Source organism: Geotrypetes seraphini, chromosome 2 (assembly GCF_902459505.1).
Source record: "Geotrypetes seraphini chromosome 2, aGeoSer1.1, whole genome shotgun sequence".
In the NCBI taxonomy this organism is placed as follows: domain Eukaryota; kingdom Metazoa; phylum Chordata; class Amphibia; order Gymnophiona; family Dermophiidae; genus Geotrypetes; species Geotrypetes seraphini.
The window spans coordinates 385353904-385381189 of NC_047085.1; the positions used below are offsets into that span (position 1 = coordinate 385353904).

The 27286-nt window shown below is 40.9% G+C and overlaps 1 long non-coding RNA gene across 1 annotated transcript in view; it reads right to left on the reverse strand.

The window, feature by feature from the left end:
- Positions 1–7821: 7821 nt before the first annotated feature.
- The window catches only part of LOC117354418, a 29780-nt gene continuing 10315 nt past the window's right edge, over positions 7822–27286 (reverse strand). Inside the window, exon 2 of the long non-coding RNA XR_004538205.1 lies at positions 7822–8037. This is a non-coding gene — a long non-coding RNA (uncharacterized LOC117354418). The remainder of the gene's footprint in view (positions 8038–27286) is intronic.

Consider the following 27286-nt stretch of genomic DNA (forward strand, 5'->3'; position numbering starts at 1 on the left):
CTTTGGTTCTATTCTTTCCTTGCAGGATTCCTTTGTGTTTATCCCACACATTTTTAAAGTGCATTATTACTTATTTATTTATATAGCCTGCCCTCCCTAGAAGCCCAGAATGGGTTACAAGGATACATACACAATGTTTTCAAGAACAGAGATACACACATTACAGAGTCAATAACATGTTACAGGATCAAAACACAAAGCTATATAATCAATAACTTACAACTTGTAGAGAATGTGACTAAGAACACATGCTTTGCAGAATCTAAGAAAATAAATCATAGAGTCACGAATGGGTATTAACATATCTGCAGTGAACGATAGAAGAACTGGTTAGCAGGGACAGGTGTTCTGAGGTTGAAGCAAGGTCTATCAAAGTTTGAGATCAGAATTGATCCGGTCCATGATAAGAAGCGTCTTTACTGCTTTCTGCTTTACTGTTTTCATCTCCACCACCTACTGCAGGATATCTACCACCCTCCCCATAAAAACGTATTTCCTGACATTACTACCACTACTACTACTACTGCTATTAATCATTTCTATAGTGCTGTACACATTATATGCAGGTACAGTGATACCTTGGAATCCAAATGCCCCAGTACTCAAACAACTTGGAATCTGAACAAATAATTCAAGCAAAATTTGCCCTGGAATCCAAACGCTGCTTTGGAATCCGAACACCCTGCACATTGTTTGTGTGTGTTTGTGCATACGTATCCCCAGCGCTTTGGCCACCCATACATCGTTCAGTTCATTGTTGGAAGCTGTAGTGAAAGCATCTCACTTTTGCGTAGTGTAGTGAGGAAAATACTGTACTGTATTATTAATATCTGTTAATATTTTACCTTAAAATCCAGTATATTTACTGTTACAATTTGAGTTTGTGGGAACCAGGAATGGATTTATCCAGTTTCTATTATTTTAAATAGGAAAAATTGCCTTGGAACTCGAACGGGGTTCTGGAATGGATTAAGTTCGGATTCCAAGTGGGCTCACATTATTCCTGAGTCAGCTCCTATGCAACCTCAAATTATGTCCTCTAGTTCTATCACCTTCCCAACTCTGGAAAAAGTTTGTTTGCATATTAATACCTTTCAAATACTTGAATGACTGTATCATATCACTCCTGTCTTTCCTTTCCTCCAGTGTATACGTTTTCAGGTTATCAAGTCTCTCCTAAGAGACCTAAGTCTATTAGAAAGGAAAGAAAAGAACTCATATATGGTTGTGATTGACAATTTACATGAACATTAAAATCGTCAACAATCAGAGGGCTAGGAAATCTGATACATTTATCTGGTAATGTTGGGTAAGAGTAATTCCACATATACATGAAAACTTTATTCTCTTCTATTGAGGACTCGAATGCACAACACGGTGGAGAAAAAGACCGCACTTCACACCAAGGCACTTATTATGTCAGCAAAAGCTGAAAAGCGAATAAACTCTTTAGTCATCATTGATCCTACATAAAACTCCACCGGTGTTTACAATAATTACATTCCTCTTCCAACAATAGGTGCAGCAACATGTAGAAAAGAAAAGGATGTGTTGTTAGCAAAAGTGGAAAAAACAAAGCAGTGAAGGCTGAAGCAGTTTAAATATTCAAATGTAGCCAGACACAAAGCAAGTAGATATACAGCTCAAAACCTGGCAGTTTCTCAAAAAGAGTTCATAGAAAAGTTTATAATCACATGCAATTCCACAGAAACTAATGCATAAAAAGAACTTAACTCAGGGGCGTGGCTTGAAGCGGGACGAAGATGGATGGGTAATCAAGAGGCTCTTACACCCAGGCACTTTATCGCGGTCTTATATTTCCCAAAGGTGTTTTTCAACTTTGTCACTGAGAGTTTTATATTGCTTAGTGATGGCATCAAACAACAAAAATTGACTCAGCCTTTACTGCGGGGACGAAATCAAAGAGACTTAAAACAGAAACTCAATGCTCCCTTACCCTTACCTGTGGATGTAACAGATTCAGTGGATATAGGAGAAGAGCTTCGAGCAATTAAATTGATTTTAAAAGAAGCCATCGATAATATGGTTGCCATTAAGGAGGAAGTAACCCAGTTGAAAAAGCAGATGGAGATCGCCAACCAACGAATGGAGCAGTTAGAGTGTCAGGTTACAAAAAATGAAGCGGGGCAAGCGCGGTGTGGAAAGGACCGGGCAGCACTACGAGACCTGGAAAAGCAAATAGAGTCATACGAAAATTATTCACGTAGGAATAATTTAAGGGTCCTAGGAATTGCAGAAGGGGTTGAAGGAAAGGACTATACAGTACCTAGTTATGCTAGAGATAATGTGATTTTATTGGACACATGGAAAATAATTAAATTTATTGATAAATTAACAGATGTTCCCATAATGAAATCTACTTTACAGTCCTTATGGTTAAACTCCAAGATTCAAATAGGCGGTGCTGGGATCACTTGGAAGAATTGGATACAGGCAGGTATTCGGACATTAGATGATGTTATGTCTAATGGAAATCTGCTTGGTTTTTCACAACTGCAACAGTCATTTGGAATTTTAAAATCTCAACAATATAGGTGGTTGCAGTTGAAGCAGGCTATTCAGAGTGGTTTCCCTGAATGGAAAAATTTAAAAACTTATTTTAGCCTGCAGATCCTTTGCTACCAAACTGATCTAGTAGAACATTAGGCTTTACATACAGTAGGTATTACATACATTACACTACTATCTATATAGGTAACATAACTATTGTTCAATAATTAGGCTGCCCAGTGGTATATACATTCCCTGAATGGAAAAATTTAAAAACTTATTTTAGCCTGCAGATCCTTTGCTACCAAACTGATCTAGTAGAACATTAGGCTTTACATACAGTAGGTATTACATACATTACACTACTATCTATATAGGTAACATAACTATTGTTCAATAATTAGGCTGCCCAGTGGTATAAATTGATTTCTGGATTTATAAATTAAACAGTATATTTCTGTGTTTCGTTGGCCATGAATTTGGACTTGGAGATTAAAATGTACAGCATCAGCATCCATGAGACAGACATGGTTATTTTTGTTACATAGGATTTTCTGGACCTCAGTTTGAATAAATAAAATAGATACTTCTAAGTCTAATAGATGCTGGCATTGTCATATATAGAGACTCTGGATCATCTGTTATATTTTTGTCCATTTATATGAATATTTTGGAAGTCAATCTGGGAACAAATAAATCTAGTTTTAAATTCAAATGTTCCATTATCATATGAGGCTATAATTTGTGGAACAATTTTACATGTAAAACCCACTCTAGATAAATATGAGTCGTCTATTTTTGATCCTAACAGGTATAGCTATTCAATTGATTACAAGTAATTGGAAGAACCATGATAGAATAAATTATACTTTCTGGTGGGTGAATGTGTGTACTATATACAGATATGAACGAATTAATGCTGAGTGTAAGGGATTTAGTGAGATATTCAATAAAATTTGGAGCCCATTGACTAAATTTGTAAAAACATAATAATGTATTTTCATCTTACTTTTTCTTTGGTTTATCTATCTTTGCACATCCAGGGGGGTGGGGGTTTGGTTGGAGGGGAGAAAATATTGATAGTGATAATTAGGTAACTTGATTTTTTTCATTTATATTATATATACTGGTTAATGTGTTATTAATATATGCAAAATATTGAAATTATTGAACAATAGTTATGTTACCTATATAGATAGTAGTGTAATGTATGTAATACCTACTGTTCTTTTAATTGTATGACACTGTTTCTGAATAAAAATTAATAAAGAATTTTTTTTTTAAAGTACTTAACTCAATCTGCTCTTGCTGGCAACACAAGTCACCACGTTATCAGGGGGGGGGGTTTCAAATAAATCACGAACACATCGGAAGTTGCCTTCACAAACCATACATACTGTATATTGTGATCATTACAAGATAACAAATTAGTTCTCCTGGCAGTGAGTAGAACTAGGTGGGAAACCACTCATCACAAACCATTCTTTTATATAGCTCCTAATCTTTGGAATCATCTTCCAAGTCATATTTGGTCTAAAGTAAATTTCAAAGCCTTTAAAACTTTATTATTCAACTGCCATATAGGTGCCACCTGGAGCCATAAGTGCTATTGGGGTTGTAGACAGGTGGGTATAGTGGGTTTGGGAGGGCTCACCATAACCTATAAGGGAGTTCTGGTGAGATAATTTATGTGGCACCCTTTTTGTGATGTTCACAGCAGTGCCCTGTAAGGTGCCCCACTGCTCTGTTGCAATGTCCGGGTGGCCAGTCCATTACAAGATTGGCCCCTCCCATGTCCAAATGGTCTTGTTCAGGGCATTTGGGATTTGGACAAAATTTTGGTCAAAAACGTGGTATAAAGATAGGCATCCTGGCAGTCTAGATGAATAATAAACTGGACATTCAAATAGATGATTTTCGAAAAATAAATATTCTAGATGTATTTTTCGAAAATGGGCATTTTCCCACTGCCGACTTTGAGCGTCTAGTGCCATATGCCCAAATTGAACTTAGACGTATGTTTTGATTATGTCCCTCCAAGTATTTAATGCACAAACTGTCTTTATTCAAAGCCTTTACAAATTGCTTCATCAGGCCTAGCTTTATATGTAGTGGTGTCAGTATGATTCTGTCTCGTGCTACCAAAGGTTCATTGGTTACATTTGTCCTCCAACCACCATATATTCCCTCAGAGGCCAATCTTTTTCTGCCTAATGTTCATGTTTGGCTCTTTTAAATAGTGGTAAAATATTAATAAATTCAACCATATCTAAGAAACTAGAGCTGTTCTGGTCTATCCAATGCAATTTTCTGAATTGGAGCCTCAAATAACTCCAGGAACAAGTAAAAAAACCCAAGGCATCACAAAATTTTTTTTTTTGTTTTGGCTTGTATTATTTTCTAAGGTTGGAGGAAGAATTAGAGGAAAAGCATTGAAGGTGGTTGAAAGACCACTTGAGCTAGGTATGTGGTATAGCATGGTAGCAATGTAGGTAACGCAGGGAAGATGACATATGAGAACTGGAAGCCTCACCATATCATTGCGGTGATGTACAACTGAACATGCATCCTCCCCATGCTCCCATGGTTCCTTTGGAAATGCTGACAAGTCATCTCATCAGTGTGGAGAATTGCTATGGATCTGACAGTGATTCTTACCCCACAGAAACTGCACTAGATGCTGAAGTCCTACACCAGGGTGGCATGCTTGACATTCAGTGCCTACTTGCAACAGAACTAAGCAGCATTTTGGATCCAATATGAGAACGCGATATAAAGGTCCTTTTACGAAGCTACAGCACTAATGCATGCTTGCTGCAGCTTAGAAGTTTACCATGGGGCACGCTGAGGTATCTTGTGATAAGATTCAAATGTGCATGTGCTACCCATGCACTAGAAATTATTATTTTTTTATCACCAAAGGGCAGAGAGTGGGCATAATTTATGTGTGACAGGGTGAAGATCCTGTCACTGGCCAGCAGAGGGAAGTCTCAGCAGTGAGAATGTTGTTCATTTGTATATAAGTTCCTGCAAAGGCATCTGGGAGCTGTCCACTCACCCTGAGTGGAAAATGGTGCTGAAAATAAACGTTCCAGCATAGAGAGCTCAGGAAAATAAGAGCTCCTTGGGGAGCCAGCAATCCTCAAAGGGAGGAATGCTGGTTTCAGCCTAGTTCTCAGTAAACCAGATCTAGACTGGCCTGTCCAGTAGAGCTGGGAGTAACCATAGAGGGCCTGTTGAAGAGAGACTGAACACCTGGGAGAGTTCTCAGGGCATGTGAAGACTGAGCACCTGGGAGAGTCCTCAGGGAGTACCAATAGAGTTTGGAGTGACCAAAGAGTACTCAAGTTTGACAACTGTCTGTGATCAGTGGCAAGTTTGGCTGAAGGTGACTGGCAAGTAACCAGTGGAAGGACTGAAGGAAGTGGCCAGAATACCTGGAGAGAACAGCTAGAGGAGTCCAAGGGCTGATGGGATTAGCAAGGGACCCAGCAGGGCCAGTGGTGATCAGTGGAGAGACCAGTAATGGTACTGGGAGCTGCCAGAAGACCCATAAGGAAGCAGCCTATTTAGCCAGAAAGCATTGGCCATATGTGATTGGCAAGTGACTGGCGGAGGGACTAGTAGGGCTGGTGGCAACCAGCAGAGAGACTGGTAATGGTACCGGAAGCAGCCTGAAGAGCCAGAGGTCCAATGAGGGGTGGAGAGGACCCGGTGAAGAACGAGAGACCCTGGACTGACAATGACTGGCGAGGGACCAGCAGGGCTGGTGGCGACCAGCGGAGAGACTGGTAATGGTACCTGAAGCTACCCATAAACCCAGAAGTCCAGGGAGAGTTTGGAGAACTGAGTAGTGACCAGGGAAGAGCTTGGAAGAGCCTGGTCAGGTTTTAGAAGTGTGTGAGTGAGGAAGAAGACCAGAAATGCCTGAAGGTGATGGAGTGATGGGTGATTTCCACTAGGCCCAATCACAGTATGCTAATCAGCACATTGCCTTGTGCTAATTGATTAGTGCAGGATTAGCATATGAGCCCTTACTGCCTTCAGACAGGAGGTGCTAAAGCTGATAATAGAAACTCAGCCATTTTACTATAGCACTAAAAATGGCCTTAGGATGCAGGGAAGGCCTGCGTAAGGGCATGCTAAGGCTGCTATTTAGTGCTGCTTTGCTAAAGTCCTTGAATAGATTGCATAGTAGTTTGTCTAGTGTGTTAAAATTTGTTTTATTGAATACAGAACAGATCTTTTCAGGCCCTTTGGGCTGGGAAAGAAAAAAAATCAAATAATCAAACACATTCCCAATTGCACTGATAAATAATTTACTCCATAAACAAAAACAAACTTAACAATCTTTTTATTTAGTCATGAATTGTTTATTTAATTTAATCTTATTAGTTTATTTACTGCTTTCTTGCTTTGGTGCTGTACTTTGGAAATTGTGAGAATTTTGACTCTTTTTTGTTGTCTTTTGGCCTTTGGGAGAAAAGTACAATACCCAGTGCACAGTAATTACTTCATCTATTGTCTAAGGCCATTGAATTCACCTATAAATCTTTTCTGACCTTTGAAATAATGATTTTCGATTGTAGTACTTCTGTTTGGTTACTATTTGTAGAATAATTAGCACTGCAGGGGCACAATGATAAAGATTAAGTGCAAAGTCCATAAAACACTATTTCTAAATGTTACATAAATAAACCCAATATTTTACCAGTTAAAAAGGGAGAAGGGGATAATCTCTTCAGTATGTCTTCCCAGTACAGGTATAGATTCACAGCATTTCTCCTTCACTGCCGTCCTTAGCCATTTACAAGAAAAATAAATCTATATGAAGTGAGTGAACTATGCAGCAGTGGTAATTGGCCCCTAATAACTGCTCTAATTATGTGCCCTGCTTTTTTTTTTTTTTTTAATTTTTAAGATATGAATCATCAGCTTAACCAGTAACTTTCTGTTCTCCCACTGATTTCACGAACAGGATTTCAGTACAGTACTCATCACAGCTGCTTTAAGAACACTTTGGCAGGACCCGGGATAATGCAATTGAAAAATGTACTTTCACACAATGTGAATTTGAGATAATAAGAACTGCCTGATATAATAGCAACTGTAAGGATGAGTCACAATGCTGCCATGTCAAAAAGCTTCAATAAGAATGATCATAACAAACTACAGCAAGATATTTTCATGTAAGAATGTGCTCTATTTTTTGTTATTTTTCTGCAGTGAAATCTATTGGAGCTGCGACCGTCTAATAATCCGTCAGCTCATAAAGGGGAAACTAATTTGATAAATAAGAGGAGGCAGCAGGAGAGTTAATAACTTTATAATTTAATTACTGACTGCTAGATCAAACACATCATTCAAGACACATTTCTTATCAACTTTTTATTTCTGGTTTGGGTATGCAGGTTCTGCTCTGCAGGATGATCTGTAGCTGATGGTCTATTCTGAATCACATTGCCCAGCTTTATCTTCTCTCTCCTTCTCTCCTGTTTGTCTCCTTCAGTAGTTTTGGGAGAAACCCTGCAAAATAACAGGCTTTGTGAATGACTGGCCAGTCCATTCAATTACGCCTAATATCTTGCCTGTTCTAGCAAGTCACTATATTGTTTTGAAAGATTATGCCATCATTTTGGGATGTTACTTTGACTCTCATCTTTCATTTGAAGTCCAGATTATAGCTGTAAGTAGTATAAGGTGGTGGTGGTGGGCTGGAGGTTACCCATAAGTGAATTTGAGTGTTTTGTGCACAGTAATAGATTTTTTATAAGAGTACAGCCTGTAATGCGTAATTTCATCGAAGCAGGTCTTTCTGGGGCAGGGTTGGGAAGCAGCTTGCATTTATGCATGCACTTTTGTCATTTAGGGCTCCTTTTATGAAGGTGTGCTAGCGTTTTGAGCGCACGCACAAGATTAGCGCATGCTATAGTGCACACTAGCTGAAAAACTACCGCCTGCTTAAAAGGAGACGGTAGCGGCTAGCGTGCGCAGCATTTTAGCATACGCTAAGCATGCGCTAAAACCGTTAGTGCACCTTTGTAAAAGGAGCCCTTAGTGATATGCATAAAAAAATAACCTAGAAATCACGTGCATGCTAAGGAGTAGGTATACATGTAAGCACATAAATCTAATTTTCAACCTGGAAGTACGCAGTGCTTTCATTCTGAGAAGTCACAAAAGCCTGCACAGAGAAAAGTATGCTGGTACTTTATGCATGCATGCATGCATGGTTTTTACTTTAAAGAAGTGCCTAAGAAAAAACTGCCCTATGTACGTGAGCCTCACATGCAATGAATTTTATTAAAGATGCACGGGATCAATATTCAGCAGTAGTTAACCGGATAGAAATAAATCATACCACGTTAACCCCTGCTCCTTGCTCTTGACTAGGCACTTGTCTGGTTGGTGCCACTGAATATATGGGCAGACCACCCCTGTATTATCCATGTATTTCCAGGGCAGAGTAAAGGCAGAGCTGGAAGTTATCTGGTCGCTGTCGATTAACAGTACTAGTGCCTGGGTAGCTATTCAGAAAAATAAGGCCAGAGAAAGAGCTGTCCTATCTTGCACGGATAGCTAATTGGTACTTGTGCTGAATGGTATCTATCTGATGGTTTCTAGATAACTTCTGGCAGCTGTCACAGAATCGGATATCTAGCACTGATATCCAAGTATAGCCTGGCGCTGAATACCTGGACCTAGAAACATCCACAGGGGCCAATGTTTACAAAAATGCTGACCACCACGTACAGAAAACAAAATCAGCATCCAAGTCTCATCACAGGAAACTGGGGACTTTGGCTATAACAGAGTTCTTGAAAGAGCACATAGAGGGCAATTTGCAAAACAATGTCTTCTACTAAAAAGCATCATATTGATGTTCTCTCCCCAGCCATCATTTATTTTCCTTTAAGTCTCATTCTCTCACCAGCCCCAGCACCTTTTCTGTCACTCAGCTCCTCCTGACACCCAACCCCTTTCTCTTACCCACTACCCAGCTTCTCTTACCACGTTCACAGAACTGTGTCTTTCAGCTGTCCCTTTGCACTGCCTCTCAAACTTTTTCCGCCCCTTCAGATCCTTATCAACTCTTTACCCATTGCTCCCAGCAAACTTTCCTCCCCTTCTCACCCCTCTCCATCAGACACTTTTCCCATTATTCCCTCCTTTCTTTTACACTTACCCATTCTTACCACCCTCCTATGGTCTCTCACCACCTCAATCCAGACACTCTGACCCCCTTCTTATCAATTCTCTCCCTCCTCCCTTCTCCTCTGACCATGGTCATCTTACCCCCACATCTTGATACTGTTTCCCTTCTCATCCCCTCCCTCTACTCTGGGTATTACTGAGACTCCTGTTTCCCTCAGATAGTTTGACACAATCTGAAAAATTAATACTACTAATAATTATTTAAATAGCGCTACCAGACGTATTTCACCTCTCAGTTGGCTCAGTTCTAAATACAGTATTTTGCAAAATTTGCTAGGTTAAATATCTATATAGCTTCCATCACTTCCATGTTAGTGATAAGACTTTCCAAGGCTTGCAGGTTGTTTTCTTCCAGAATATGGAAGAAAACATTAAAGGGGATGGGACTTGATATATTGCTTTTTCTGTGTGGCTTACACAATCAAAGCTTTTTTACATGGGGCAATGGAGTGTTACTTTGTTTTGGTGACAGTTTTGCTATCACATGGAATCACAAGGAGCTAAACTGGGAATCAAACTCAGGGTGCTGAGGCAGCTGCTCTAACCACTAGGCCACTTCTCCACTTAAAGCAAATATTACTTCTGTACTTCCTTTAGTATTTTTTTGTGGGATTATATAACTTTATAAGACTACTTCTCAGCCTTTCTTCCACAGCACATATTTGTGGCTTTTCAAGTTTCAAGTTCAAGTTTTGACTTATTGAATCGCTTAATTTAATTTGCTAAGCGATTTACAGATTAAAAAAAAATAGGTACATCAGATTAATTATAAAAGGATACATAGGTTTGACACACTATCATACAAAATAATAAATAATGTCATACAAACTAACAGATACACGGGGGAAGAAAGGGTAGAACTACAATCGTATATATAAAAGAGAACATAAATGGTAAAAACAACAGGTAGGGTAGAATCTTTATATAACAAGTTAAGTCATAATTGCATATTTTTAAATTTTAGAGTTGTTCTATCCCCTTTATTGCTCTTCTTGTAATAAAGCTGCTTAGTTTTAAGAAGATTGTACTGTATTTTTTCCATCATTGTATTAAGGAGCTTTCCTTTAACTTTTATTAGTCCCTCAAAATATATGTTCTTTACGCTAATATTCTGTAAAAGATACTCCATGAAGATCACCCTTTCCAGAATACTTAGGGCTTCTTTTACGAAGGCGTGTTAGTGGTTTAACGCGCGTAATAGCGCACGCTAAACCACCGGCCACTTTAAAAAGTCCCAGGTACATAATTGCATATCACTATAACTTGTTTATATTGTATAGTGAGCCCTCCAACATCCACCCAAAACTTACTGTACCTACTTGAACTCCACAACAATAGCCCTCTTGCCTGTAGGTGCCATCTTTATGTAGGTACAGTAGGCTTTGGGTGGGTTTTGGAAGTCTCAATATATGCAGGTTATGGGGAGATCTGTACCTGGGATTTTTTAAAGTGGCTTTCACTGCAGTAGTCTTTAGCCATCTGAAGCTGTAATACAGACTGGAACGTACTGGAGGGAGTTTTCACATTTTGGGGGGAGTGAGAGGGGGGTCAGTGACCACTGGGGGAGGGGGAGGAAGCCATGCCTTAATCCCTCTAGTGTTCATCTGGTTAGTTTAAACACTTTTTTTGGCCCTTATTCGATTTTAAAACAGATCTAGACCCAAACGTCCAAATTGTGCCCTGGATGTTTTGTAAAAAGTTTGATTATCGCTGTAAAATGTCCAAGTGCTAAGACCACACAAATCCTGCCCATAACACACCTCCAACATGCCCCCTTGAGATTTAGATGCACTGCAGATAAAAAAAACCCTAGTAACAAATCTAGAAAGTCGGTTCCGAAAATGGTGACATAGACATTTTGGTGAGAAAACATCCAAGTGTCGCTTTATTAGGGTTGCCAGATTTTCCAGTTGGAAAATCCGGACCTCTAGACCAGACAAAATGCTGGGTTTTGAAAATCCATCTGGACCCCCGGACATATCCTCATGTAGGAATGTCACACAGGAAACACACACACGCAGTCTTAGAGTCGGGATGGAGGCGCTACCTAAAGGATGGTCTCTCACCCTTTTATTGAGAATCTTAGCTCCATTAATTACTTAGCTAATGCTTTACAAGGTTATAATTTCATCATGCATTTACAATGAGGATTATAGCAAGGTAACTCATTTGTTTACATATGTCATGTGTTTCTCAAAGCTATTATCTCACGTGACATAAGAATACATCATAACAATTACAATAAAGTGATTTCATTTGTGTACACTTCTTATATGTCTACAAACTTACTATAGTATGTGACAGTCCAAAGGTTATAATGCAGGCTCCTTAAGCACCTCTCGGGATTAGCCTTAAACTCAGGGCCTGCTTTTGCATGTAGGCAGGTTCTGATTGCTGCCCATATAAGACATACTAAACAAGATAAGGGATAAGATAAGGGTAAACCTGTGTCAGGTTAATATGTGACAGGAGTTTAAGAGAGGGGAGGGGGAATGCTTCAGCATTCGTCACAAGGTGCTAGCATTTTCCTTGCTAATAGAATGTCGATGTGGCAGGGAATGAGAAAGGATTCATACTTCCTTCATAAGGCCTCAGATCTAAACACAAGGCCTTAGATCAGTGTGCTAACCTGGCCTGTGAGCAGATCATCGTGCCCTGGTTCAGAAATGCATCCCTTCATCCTCAAAAGGAGGACATGTCCAGGGAAATCCAGACGTCTGGTAACTCTACACTTTATGCTGTTTTTTTGATGTCTTTTTGAAAAATTAGTCCCATAAGGTTAAATTCTTATTCCCCACAACACTGAACAAGTTAACCTTAGAACATTGTTCACAGGCTCCAGGCCCCTCCCCCAGCACTCATTCTTTCAGGTTTTCAGTAATTTTAAAAAAATACCTCAAACCTAAAGGACAAAACTTCCATTTGTCCTTCACAGTTTTACAGTAACACAGGAATAAACCCTCATCGTGGAAAAACATGCCTTTTCTTTCCCCTGTTCTGGTTCAGGCATTTACACTAATCTCGAGGTCTTGCTTCTTCCAGAATACATTTCTCAGGTTCAAGCCCCACACATATTACAGTACTACCAAATACCATGTCCCTCTGTCTTCCAGCAGACTTCTATAGGACAACTGACATAGGGTTACCATATGTCTCCAAAAAAAGGAAGATGGATTAAAACATCTGGATTTTACTTCCATTGCTTTCAGTGGAAGTAAAACCTGGATGTCTCAATCAGTCCTCCTTTTTCTGGAGTCATATGGTAACCCTAAAATGACATCCCTCTTTAGCTTCCTTTCTGCCCTCAGTTACTCCTATGTACCTTCCCAAGGGGATAGCTTTACCCCAAGCCTTCTTCCTACTGTGCAAACAAAGCGCACTAAACCACTTTCTTCTCAGCCCTCTACTGGCTGTGCTGTACCTTATCTATCTAGCTATCTTTAATCCAGGCTTGAGCACCTTTCAAGGGATAGCTTGACACCAAACCTTTCTCCCTTCATACAGACACAGCAGCCTTTGATTGGCTTTCTGGGGCAGCATCTGACTCTAGGGCTAACTTCACTGCCTCTCCTTTCAACTGGAGTTTGATTCTCACCTCCCGGGATTTTCCTTTCTGTACAATCAGAGCCTGCTGTGCTAATACACTGCTTGCCTGGGGCACTCACAGGTAAATGCTCGGAACCTAATCACGGCGCTAGAGGCAATTAATGCCAGACTAGTACCAGCACTGGGCTGTGCACAATGTTCAGAGGACACCAGCACAGGAAACAGCGTGGAGGCTGAAGATCAGGTCAAATAACAGGTAACATCAGTAAAAGCGCACAAATCAAACTCTGCCCTTACTGATGGAATCCCAACTCCAGTTCAGATCTGGCAGGACAGTGGCATAGAAAGGGGGGGGGGGCAGTTCGCCCTGGGCACCGTCTTGCTAAGGGTGCGGCACCCCTCCTCCTCTCTGCTCCTGCTCCTCTCCTTGCTGCGCGCCCCTTGCCTTCCCCGGACCTTTTTTACTTCCCTGGTGCGAAGTTGCTGCCCGAGTCAGCATTGGTGCTCTCTCTGATATCACGTCTGGGACCCACACTTAGGAAGTGATGTCAAAGGGTGAGCCAACACTGATGGGGGCATGCTGCTTATACCACAGAAGTTAAAAAGGTACGGGGAAAGGGAAGGGGTGGCAGGGAGTGGGGGAGGGGTGCCACTGCATTGGGATAAGATTTTTAGAGAACAGAGACATCAGAGTTGCCTTGCAGAGGCTTTTCTCTCAGAGATCATACTTGGGAAAAGAGCTTTCAATTAGCTTTCCAGTCATATGGTCGCAATAAAAAAAAAATTTGCAACAGTGTACAGTTCCCTTTCCTATGAGATACAGCACCTAAGCTTGTAAAACCTTGTCATTAGGGACTGGGTGGAAGTCGAATGTTTAACCCTGAAAAGAGGCTTTCCAAAGCCATCTGACAGGCTGGTGAATGCATTGCGAGAGTGACTGTCCTCAGTCTGGCTCTGGCTCCTTGCTCCCCAGTTTGATCGGGTGTGTCCATATGAGCTTTGCTAATCACACAGCTCTTGTGCACATGCGCCAGATTCCTCCTCTTTACTGAAAAATAACTTCCCCAATGCTCAACACTATTAGAACACATAAGATTTGCATGCTATTAATTTCAAGTTTTATCAAGATTTACTATCCCACTCAAAAGGTGAGAACCTTCAAGGCGACTTACAAATATCTTAATTTTGGTAGGGAATCTCTAGAGAATTCTGAAACTAGGGCCACGATGCTGCCATTCTGAAATCTTAGTGGGGGGGGGGGGGTAGGGAAAAAACACAGAAATTAAAAGTAAATAAGTTAACATTTGCTTTTCAATTTGCCTTGATCTACAGCATATTTGATTCTCTGATTTATTTGCTGTCTCACATGCCCTTGTATATCCAGTTACTGATTGTATCTTTACTGGAAACTTTTGCAAATACTGACACAGTCTGTGTGCCTCTTTGTTTTATTCCATGTGACAGTAAAACTGTCACCAAAACAAAGTAACAGAAAATGTTCTTTTGTCCATATGCCTATGACTTTGTTTGCACTTGTAACATTAGGAAGATTATCCAATCAATAAAAATCTAGAAGAGGAATATGGGTGCAAGGCAAACAATTACTATTTATGCATAATGGAACACTACTGTAAACAAAATGGAAGAAACCTCTCATGATAAACACACAGACAAAAAACAGGTTTCTATAACTAGAGTGCTGTATAATGAGAGGAAAAGGTCTCAGAACTCCTGTGCTTTCAGTGAATAATCATTTAAATAGCTTATGCAGGTCAGGTTATCATTCATTCACCAAAACCTCTCTCTGAAATCTTTTCTTTCTTTCTTTTTTAAATAACTTCAAATAAATATTAATTATAAAGATGCACTTATCTTAGTGCTTCATTTTAAAGTGCGGCAGTGCAGTTCAATGTGAATTTGCCCAACGGGCCCTGTTTCGCCACCACTAATAGCTTCCTCAGGGGTCCTTACTGAAAACTGCAAGAAATAACAACTGTTATTAAATGTCCAACACTGTTGGAATTCAACTCTCAAGTTATTAAATACAATCTTTATCAATGTAGTACATGAAGAAGGACACAGGACTACTCGAAAGGGTCCAGAGAAGAGTGACTAAAATGGTTAAGGGGCTGGAGGAGTTGCCGTACAGTGAGAGATTAGAGAAACTGGGCCTTTTCTCCCTCGAACAGAGGAGATTGAGAGGGGACATGATCGAAACATTCAAGATAATGAAGGGAATAGACTTAGTAGATAAAGACAGGTTGTTCACCCTCTCCAAGGTAGGGAGAACGAGAAGGCACTCTCTAAAGTTAAAAGGGGATAGATTCCGTACAAACGTAAGGAAGTTCTTCTTTACCCTGAGAGTGGTAGAAAACTGGAACGCTCTTCCGGAGTCTATTATAGGGGAAAACACCCTCCAGGGATTCAAGACAAAGTTAGACAAGTTCCTGCTGAACCAGAATGTACACAGGTAAGGCTACACTCAGTTAGGGCACTGGTCTTTGACCTAAGGGCCGCCGTAGGAGCGAATTGCTGGGTACGATGGATCACTGGTCTGACCCAGCAGTGCAATTCTTATGTTCTTATCATTTTCCCTACCTGTGTTATCCAATAAAAGATCTCCATTGAGATATTTTGCGCATTTAAACGCGTGACACACCACCACATCAGGGAATCCTCTGATTTTTAATTTTTGGGACAAGATTTTGGCTTGAGATTTAAACTTTTTCATTGTAGAACAGTTTTTCCTTAAACACAAAAATTGAGAAAACGGAAGATTATCTCTAAGCTTCACCGGATGGCAGCTTTTGTAGTTCAAAAAGGTATTGCAGTCAGTTTCAAAATGATCAGAATCTTGAGTGATGTGTAAATCCAAAAAAGAAATCATCGTGTTGGAATAATTCATAGTAAACTGAATCGATTCATTACAAGAATTTAACCTGTTTGAGAAAAGCAATAATTCTTCTTTGGTTCCTTTCCACAAAGCAAAAATATCACCAAAAAAGTGGGACCACTTGAAAATCTTATCTCCAAAAGGAGAATGCTTCAACCAATCCTCCTCAAATCTGGCCATAAACAGATTTGCGACCGATGGTGCAAATGTCACACTCATGGCCACTCCAGTTTCTTGCCTGTAGAAAATCTCATTTTACATTAAAAAATATTCAATCATTGCGAGCCTTGCTAAAGATAACAAAAAATCTGTAGGTTTAGAGTGAGATCTGTCACGTGAATCCAAAACCTGTTTTATCTCTGATAATGCATCTTCTTGGGGAATCTAATATAATAAAATGATAGGCCACACATGCGCACTAAAAAAACGTGTTCCCTGATCTGTCGCAAAAATACGAGTGCGCATGCGCGGGTTTTATGTCACCGAACTCTTCCTCCTCCACCATGCCACGCCAGCCATGTCCGCCGCCAGCCTCGAACTTCTGGGGGCCGTCGGCGCGAGTCAGCTGGTGCTGAGGACCCGCTTCCCACTTCCGCCATACACGGTGACACCAGACCCGGCCCTACAAAATGCTGAGGCCTGTCTTCTGCTTCCGACCTACGCGCTTACACGCATCGGGCTTACCACCGCTGCCGCAAGCTGAGAGGGAGAGCAGGGCTGGCACGGCCGCTCAGTCTCTGCGGGGCTAACAGCCTCCGAAGCTCCTCAGAAGTCTGTCTCGCCCCCTTGAAAAGGGCTCGCCTCCTTGTTCGCGTACATCTCCATCAAGGAAAAACAGCACTACCGGCTGAAGTTTATTTTAAAGTTTAAAGCCGCTGCGGCGGATCCTCTCATTAGCCACACCTGCGTCGGAGAAGGCTTCTGACGCAGACAGCGATAGTGTGAGGAGCCGCCGCAGCGGCTTTACACTTTAAAAATAAACTTTGGCCGGTAGTGCTGTTTTTCGTGATGCAGGTCTGCATGAGCTCTCCCAGAGCCTGGCCCGCACCAAAACGCGCTCCTACAGCAGTAGGCTAGCGTGACTGCACCTCTGGCCGAGAGCTACGTGGAGCACTGTGTTAGATGTGCGGCGTGTGCGGTGGTGAGAGCAACGGCAGGAGGGTGTCCGAGGTGCTGCGAGGCGTCCAACTGCTACTGCTGCACAGGGAAGTGGAGGGGGAGAGGGAAAAGGGGCTGCTTTGGGGGAGGGGTGTGCTGGGGGCAGGCAGCAATCTTGGTTTTCTGGGGGGGGGGCCAGAGAGAGATAGGCAGGGTGGGCCAGGGAGAGAGACAGAGAGATAGAAAGAAAGACAGACAACGGGCCAGGGAGAGACACAGACAGAAAGAATGACAAACAGACAGGGGGCCAGAGAGACAGACAGACAGCGGCCAAGGAACAAGAAAGAAAGACAGACAGGGGGTCAGGGAGAGACAGACAGAAAGAATTACTGACACACAGGGGGCCAGAGAGACAGACAGTGGCAAAAGAGAGAGAGACAAAGAAAAAAGGACAGCGGCCAAGCAGAGAGAGAGGGAGAAAGAAAGACAGACAGCGGCTAAGGAGACAAAGAGACAGACATTTATTCTAGCACCAGTTAATGTAACGGGCTTAAAGACTAGTAGAAATATATAGAGACGTGACATCGAACGTTACTAAAATGAATGGAAACATATGCTCCTCAATGATGGATAATTTATTCAAGAAATCTGTCGTGTCACAGATATAATGTGGACTGGTCAAGACCAGACACTTACCTGTCAAACCTTTTTTAAAAAATGGCCTTAGGCGCCTCCCTCTGCATCCCGTGATATAAGGGGGAGGAGTCTAAGGCCCTGATTGGCTTGACTGAGTAGTTTATAAATTAGTTGCACAAATGTGCACCCCAGCCAGCGAGGTAAATGCTCTGACACTCATTGAATTCCTATCAGCATTGGAGCATTTACCTCGCCACCCCCCGGTAAAATGTTCTAATGCTACTTAGTAAAAGCCAGCGTTAGATTGTTACCCATTAGGGACAGGAATACCTGAAAATATACTGCTTGGATAGCTTTCAAGCTTGTAGGCAGTATATAAGAAATTAAAATAAATAAGATACTTTCTCCTGCGAAGCCGTATTGCTAAGCATCAGAAACTGCCATAGTCGTGTGCTGTAATAGCTGTTGAATTGTATTTTGATGATTCTCCATCTGTTGCTGTGTCTGCAGCTGCTCAGTTAGCTGGCAGAGAAATAAATTGTTGAGGGAAATGTAGTTTTTCTGCCACCTGCTCTAGCAGAATATCCTCAGTGTCTTTCCTACTGCAAAGAGCAGTGTCTCTAAAACTGTGTGCCATGAAGAGATTCCGGATGTGCCATGAGAGATTCCAGAATTGTGCTTTATTTTTAAAAATTCCCTTCATAAGTATACAGTACAATGGATGACACATGCGTTGTGTACGCAAGAGTATGTCAATGTAACGAGTGTCTGTGTAAGTAAGGATGCAACCACCCAGACAAGCATCATTTTTTGATGTGATTGGTCCTTGGAAACTAAAGGCAAGCAATTTTAGTTTTATTTTTTATGCAGTAGTTATCCTAACTTGAGCAACAAAGCAATCAAGGCCTTGTTACTGTTTAGACCTTTTTATCTTTGTAAACTTGAAGTTTCAGCTCTGACAGAAATTACATTGAAAAAAAGAAAAAGAGAATGACTGCAGATGGTGGATGATAAAATGCGTTTTTGCTTGTTGACTGTTGAACTGTGTTTTGAGTTAATTTGCACTAAAAACAAGCACAATCATTGCAATGATTAGCAATTCTATTTTATCTACTTTACCCCCTCCTTTACTAATGCATAGCGTGGGTTTTAGTGCCAGCAGCGGTGGTAACTGCTCCGATGCTTATAGGACCTTTTTTCACTTTCAATAAAAATATATATGTAATGTAATGTAATTTATTTCTTGTATACCGCTACATCCATTAGGTTCTAAGCGGTTTTAAGAAAATATACATTTAAAATTGAAAGTAAGAAGTAAGAAAGGTGCTTAATAAATTCCCTTACTGTCCCGAAGGCTCACAATCTAACTAAAGCACCTGAAAGTTGATAAAGAAGTGAAAAATAAAGAAGAAGATTAATGTTAAACATTTTAACTAGACAGCATTGATCTGAATAGTACTTTGGTAGTGGAAGAGAGGAGAAAAAAGGAATAGATGTAAAAGGGAGAACCGTTGGAAAATAGAATTTTGGAGAGAATTTAAATGAAGGAGATAAAACATAATAAAGGCAGAATTAAAAACAATAGATAAGGTTAAAGAAATTCAAAATATGATAAGAAAAATAAAGTAAAAATGAAAATAGCGTCTTTAAACACGTTGTTGCTAGGGTAAATAGAATACTCCTGTCCTGTATTTTCTGTGCCAACCTGGGCCGACGGATAGCGGGACACCAGAGCAGAAGTCCTCCGAATCTCGGGTAGGCAGGTGACGACATATATATATATATATAAAAAAAAAGAATTCCAATGAGCATCGGAGCAGTTCCCACTGCTGTTGGTGCTAAAACCCATGCTACGCATTAGTAAAGGAGGAGTTAAGTAGATAAAATAGAATTGCTAATCAAGTTCTGACATCACTAGTTGCTAGGGAAGAATATTTTTCAGTTACCAGTATTCTAATCAGAGGAAACTTGTTTTAGAGGGTGTGTGCGTGATTTAAATCATTGTATTTTTGCCTTCTGGCCAAAAGACCTACATGTGAGGGGAGGGCCATCCAGATCAGGAGTGTCCTGAGCCAGAAATGTGCCCTGTGTGGCATGCCCCCTAGTGTTCCTGTCCTGGAACTGTGTTATAGCAAAGCAGGGGAAGCAGTAGAAAAGTGCAATTTTGGCACCCCCACTTCCCTTATGCACTGGCCACACATTCATCACTATGGCCCTGATCCAGACCAAAGGCCTTAGCCATCTACACTGAGAATGTTACAGGAGACAGAATCATCCGATTACCCTCGTCAGGACATTCTCTATACTTCTGTGTGAAAAGGACCAGTAGGAACAGAGAATGTGTTGCACTCACTCTTAGATCAAAAAAGTAAAGGAAAAGCTGGGCATAGTAGTATATTTCCAGCAGGACAACCATGAACTCCTTTCACATAACCAGGTTCTTGAAACAGTTTCCGAGACTGAAGAAATAATAACCACTTATGGCTGAGAACCATCATACTTCCCACCAAGTCCAGTTACTTAAACCACAGAACCTTTCAATTTCCTAGCATATCTAGCAACAAGATGATAAGGGACTGTAAATACTGTTTATGTACTGCTTCATCCAAAGTGACTGCCTATGCTATTGTTCTTTTTCCGAATTATTTGCCAAATAATTATTTTAATTAAATAAATTGATTCAGAACACCAGTACAACAGTGGACTGTATCATCAGAAACATAGAAGCTTAGAAAATGAAGGCCGATAAAGGCCATATGACCTATCCAATCTGCTGATCCATATCATCCATTATCTCTTCCTAAAAATCCAAAATACCTGTCCATTGACTGTGTGGAGAATGCAGTGTGTGTAGATTATTAGCCTAAAGCCTCAATGTCTTTATGGGTCCTAGACTTGGGCCCAGCTAAAGAAACTAGTTATGTGAGCAGTCCCCTGATACAGTCTACTGACCTACGAGTGTATGAATTCTGCAGCTGCTCAGTATCTCTCCTCTCTTGTTTCTCCCTATACTCCACCCTGGCAACTCCATTTGTCGGTGAGTCTTTCTTGTCGGTACCCTTCTTCTCTAATACCAATTCTGTACCTTCTACTTTACTGTGTCATATGCCTGGAACAACCTGTGTCGAGCCCCATCTCCAGGCTTTTTTGAAGCTGCCAACTTCTAAAGTATCCATATATGTTGTCATTCCCTCTTACTACCTACTTCCTCCACCTCTTGGTCACTTGTAATTCCCACCTAAGAATCAGATATAAACTCACCTTTGTCATCTATGTCTGTCATAGATTGTAAATTCTTTCAAGCAGGAACCATCTCATGAGTGCTTAATGTACAGTGCTGCGTTTGTCTGGTAGTGCTTTAGAAATAATAAATAGTAGTAGTTATAGTAATAGTAGTCTCTAGGCCTATACAAGGGACCTGCCTTAGAAATATTTACTTACTTAATTGAATAATAATATAATATGATATATTTTTATGTATTTTATTTTGACATTTATAGCCCACACTATCTACTATTCTAAGTGGGATGCAATAAAACAAATATCAGTCGAGGCTGGCACAAGGGACTGTGGCACCCTGAGCCATCTTTTCTACTGGCACCCCTACTCGCAGTCTAGTATTTCTCCCTCCACTCTCTCCTCCTCCTTCCCCTTCCACCCCTGGGCTTCCGCTCTCCCTTACCCTCCACCCCTGTTGTCCAGCAGCTCAGTGTTCCCTCTCTCTCCTCTGTTATGTTCCAGCATTCCTCTGCACCGCCCTGCTCCCCCCCCCCCAGTCCAGCAACTCCCAGTCTCCTCTCTCTTTCCCTACACCCCTTATGGTTCAGCATTTCTCTGTCCCTCTTCCCTCCCCTATTATCCTGAACTCCATGTCTGCTTTCCCTTCCTCTTCACCCTTATGGTGCAGCAGTTCCCTGTCCCCGCTATCTCTCCTCCCCCCCCCCAAGTGTAGCTTCAATGCAGTAGCTCAGAGGGGAGAAAAGTAGCAGGAAACTCAGCCCAGCCACAGGAGATGTGGATACACCAGTGCATCCCAAACTGAATGCCGTGGCATCCCGGTGCACTGTGACACTCAAAGGGGTGCCGTGGAGGGAGACACACATTAACTGTCTGTGCATGCCATTACTGTGTTTCCTGCTCACCCTCGGCATGCAATCTATAACAGAGAAAGCAGCCGCTTCATGAGAGCTGCTACCTCTTAGGCCAGTCCATTAAAAATGTTGGCCCCTCCTACATTCAAATGGATTGTTTTGGAGGTTTTTAATTTGGAGGTTTGTAAATGGCAAAAAAATAAAAAATCTATGTCAATCTCAGGGAAGACAAGCAACATAAATACCCAAAAGCACCATTTCTCAGACACAGAGGGGTTGGATGTAGTTCTATGAGCCATGCTCCACTTGCTTTCCCCACTTGCTGAATAGATGAGTGGTGCAGCTATCATGGTATTCTTTCTTTCAAAATATTGAGAAACAATTCTGAGACAAAACTGATTAAAAGTGTCTTTCCTAGTCATGCAATTTGGGACTGGACATAATGAATCTTTGTCTGAACTAGAAACCATTGTTTTTTGTTCTCAGTGCTCAGAACAGTTTTCTGCATTGAAATGAGACTCTCCTCCCATTAGCACAAGGATGGCTTGAAAGTGCAGTAATTTTTTAATACACAGAAAAGAGGGTCCAAGAGAGTGGCTTGGTGCCAGTGCTGTCCACCACCCCATAGGACCTTGGTTTGATTCTGTGGTGTATCTTGAATTCCAGGAACCAGAGTTGGTGATTACAGTGCTCACAGACCCTAGGAGAAAGGAGAAATCATTGTACAATAGTGATACCTACTGACCAGAACTATATCCCATTACTGTAGAGTACTGGGAAGGAGTTCTGTTGTGTTGTGTCTCTGGTTGAGGATAGTCACTTCAATTAGTGGCCTAAATTGGGAAAAGGAAGCTATAGAATATGGGGAAAATATGTAAAAATTTGAATAAAGGGTCCATAGATTAAAAGAAACCAACTCTGATTGATCAGGAAGCACAGCTTTTACTTCCAAACTCCATAAATCATATCCTGGATCTGATTATTTTATACCCTCAAAACAGGAGTCAATCACTTTCTAGCATTCTGAGTACAAAATTAGCTCAGACTGGGCCACAGCACACATATGAATCATCCCAAGCCCTCCAATTACTGGTTTTTACATGTTTTAGAACTTCAGGGAGACTTTTTAAACTTTATATTAGTTGCAGCTATCCATGCAGGTGTGTTTTGCACACCTGTGGGTGCTGTGGGTGCCTGAGCACCTACAATATTTTAGGGACCTCACATGTCCACAGCCACACTAATTGTGCTTGGCCCCGTGGCTTTAAGGGGCCTCCCAAAGGCCGTCATGCTTCCTCTTGTTTCCACCCTCGGCTGGCATCCCCCTGGCCTTCCCGGTCTAACTTTAAAAAGTAATTACAGCCTGCAGAGGATCGCTGCCACTCCAGTAACTCAGGTTGCCCATGGCCTCTGCTGCAGTCCCACCCCTCATCTGATGTTATGATCTGTTTTGGTCTGGGATGGACTGCAGCAGAGGGAAAGTGTGGCAAAGGCCTATTGGAGTTGCTGCAGTGCCAGTGATTCTATGATGACTGAAATTAGTTTTTAAAAGTTAGACCGGGAAGGCCAGGGGGACGTTGGGTGAGGGTGGAGACGAGGGACAAACATGCCAGCCTTCAGAGTGGGCCCCCTAAAGCCGCAGTCTGGGTGGAGCTTAGGCAGGATCTTAGGCAGAGCTTGAGCACCCCCAATCATTTTGAAAAGTTGGCTCCATGTGTGAGAACTTGTGCTGTTATTGGGCTTTCCATGAACTCCCCTTCTGTCCCAGCATCCTCTGGGTTATTGCTTTACTTCTGCCATGATTGTGCATGGCATGATTGAGCAATTGTGATGATCACAGTGTTATTGTGGCTTTCCAATGCCTATCTCCCGGACCTTCCAGCTCCCAAGCACCAATAATTTATTCAGGTTCCAGACTCCCAAATTCTAATCTGTTCTTCCCAGCCTCCAAAACCTTTCAAGGGCCATTGCGCATATGCAACCTGTGATGTCATAGAAACATGATGGTAGATAAAGACCAAATGGCCCATCTGTTCTACTCAACTTGGCCCCAATTCTCTTGACAAAGCTAGAACTGTCTCTCTGCCTCTAAGGAGCCCTCGGTGGCTCAGAGATAATCCCCTTTCCTCCACTCTATAGCCAGACCATACAAACCTTGGCCCCTCCCACAACCAACATCAGGAGCCTCCAATCTAAGACATTTTCCTCCTGAGATTCAATTTATTTTTTTAACCTCTGGTTACAACTTCATTGGTTACCAGTTGAATATAGAATTTATAACAAAATTTTTATGCTGTTTTTTTTTAAAGTTTTTTTTAATTAACAAAATATCAGTCGTGATCTCAAGTCTGTACTAACCCTCTTGCACTTTGTATTCAACTTCAGCAAACTTGTTAGATGTTCCATCCTTTCATTTAATTAGAAGAGAATCTTCTCATATTTATACAGTGCTTGATATACCACTGTTTCTGTGCAATAGGTTACAGTGGTTAACACAATATAGACTGTCAGGTACTCTAAATATTTTCCCTGTTTGTCCATGTGCAATCTTTGAGAACTCTGGATGCATTTAAAAAAGCTTTAAAAACAACTCTATTTCAGAAAGCTTTTGGGGATAGTCTTGTTGATGTATAAAAGAATTATCTTGGTGGGCAAACTTATATTTTGGTGCTATTTTTAAATAATTTTTAAAGCAGGATTAAGGTTCCCTTTTATCAAGCTGTGTTAGGTTTTTTTTAAATTACTGGCCACTGCGGTAAAAGCTCCGACGCTCATAGAATTCCTATGAGCATCAAAGCTTTTACCGCAGCGGATGGCAATAAAAATCCTGATGCGATAAAAGGGTACCTAAGTTTGCATGCAGCTGAATTATTATGTGATTGTGTTTTTATTTTGGTTTCTATACTTGTTTTTTATTTATGTGATCTTATAAATTGTAGAGAGTACAGTATATAAATGAATAAACTCTTATTATATATTATATCTATTATATATGTATCAATTAATAAATAGGCCTTTATAGAATATTAGGATTCAGGAATCATCTTATCTTGAACTTTACATCCACAAAAAATATAAATGGTTGGTTACATTAAACTTTCTTTATCAGCCTGCAAAGCCTTGGTATACATTGCCTATCAGAATCAAATTATATGATCTTTCATTGAAAGTTTAAAACATTTTTGTTTTTGAACTATCTTAAATGTTATTTATTATTAAAAAGTCTAAATTATTTCCAGAAATTGCTGATAAATTATTTTGTAAATCTGCAATGAAACAAAAATTTGGTAGTTGCAGTATAGAAGTACTTGTATTGTATTGTATTGAATAAGAGAATGCTCGTCTCACCTTGATTTGGTTGCTATGGAAATAATAGCTTGTTCTTGGAGGGGCTATTATAACACCTTTATGCCTGACATTTCTTTTACATTCCATTACACAAGAAACATCATAGAGGGAAAGCATAGAAAATGGTAAAAGTTTGAATCCAATCATTTCCATAGAAGGAAGACAAAATATTGTGGAGTGGATTAATCAGAGAATTTAGCGCTCGCTAAATGCTAAGGCATTCATTATATCCTATGGACATCTTAGCATTTAGCACACGCTAATCTCTAGTGTGCGCTAAATCGGTTAGCACACCTTAATAAAAGTTAAGTGCAAAATGCTGTTCAATAGCAGATTTAAGAGAAATTACAATTACAGCACCCTAAAATAAAAAAAAATGGTACCAGAATTATGCCTAGACAGAACTTAGAGGCACCCAATGTGTATGAATATTCTCAAAATAAGCAATAATATTTTAGACAAATTTTAAGAAGTTGCTTATTCACAACAGATTAGAATCTTATTATCAGACAAAGATCTCTTATGTTGATACTTATAAGGACTTCAGAGGTGACAAAACCCCCTTCCTCTGATCAGGACAGGATACTGTAACACCAGTATACTTTACTGACCTGAGAAAAGAGGTTTTGGTCTCTGAAAACTAATTGAAAAATGTATTAGTCTAATAAAATGGTATTATCTTATTTTCCATTTTTATTTTATTTTTCCCCCCTTTTGGCCCCCTTTTATGAAGCTGCTACAATATTGATACTCACAGGAATTATATGAGCGCTGGAGCTTTTACTGCCAATTTTTAATTTTCTCTCAACAAGCAGCTGCAGTCTTGAAGTCGTATGTGGCTGCCGGAAAGTTCTCCTCTGACGCAACCGGAAACAAGAAGTTGTGTCAGAGGAGAAGTTTTTGGCAGCCGCACAAGACTTCGAGGCTCCGGCTGCTTGTTGAAAGAAAAATAAATATCGCCAAAGAAGGTAAGGGGAAGGGAGGGAGATGCTTGGACCGCGGCGAGTGGTAGGGGGCTGCTTGCTAGACCGCACAAAGGATGCTGAAGGAAAGTGGAGAGAGGAGGTGGGGGGAGAGAGGAACAGACGCTGAAGGGAAATGGGGAAGACAACAAAATGCCAGGATCTAAACTGCATATATACTAATGCAAGGAGTTTAAGAAACAAAATGGGGGAGCTAGAAGCCATGGCCAATGCAGAGGACATAGACATCATTGGAATCTCTGAAACGTGGTGGAATGAGGAAAACTAATGGGATACAGCACTGCCAGGGTACAAGCTCTATCGCCGGGATAGGTCAGGTCAGAAAGGAGGAGGAATAGCCCTATACGTAAAAGAAAGCATACAATCGACAAGAATGGACACAGCGGAGATGATCAACAAACTGGAATCGCTATGGGTTAAAATACCGGGTAGGAAAGGGCATGAAATAAAGATGGGCCTATACTATCGTCCACCCGGGCAAACCGGAGATAGCGATAAAGAAATGGATGCCGAGATGAAGCGAGAATGCAAAAGCGGTTACACAGTTGTTATGGGAGACTTCAACTATCCTGGGATAGACTGGAGTCTTGGAAGCTCAAGATGCGCTAGGGAGACAGAATTCCTGGAGGCTATACAAGATTGCTTCATGGAGCAGCTTGTTAGAGAACCGACGAGAGGAAATGCCACTCTGGATTTAATCCTAAATGGACTAAGGGGACCTGCAAAGGAAGTGGAAGTAGTGGGACCGTTGGGAAACAGTGATCATAATATGATCAAGTTCAAGGTTGAAGTAGGCATACCGAACGGAAAGAGAACCATAGCGACATCTTTCAACTTCAGGAAAGGAAACTATGAAGCAATGAGGGAAATGGTAAGGAAGAAACTTAGGAACACTTCCAAAAAATGGCAAACAGTAGAACATGCCTGGTCTTTTTTCAAAGACACAGTGAGCGAGGCACAAAATC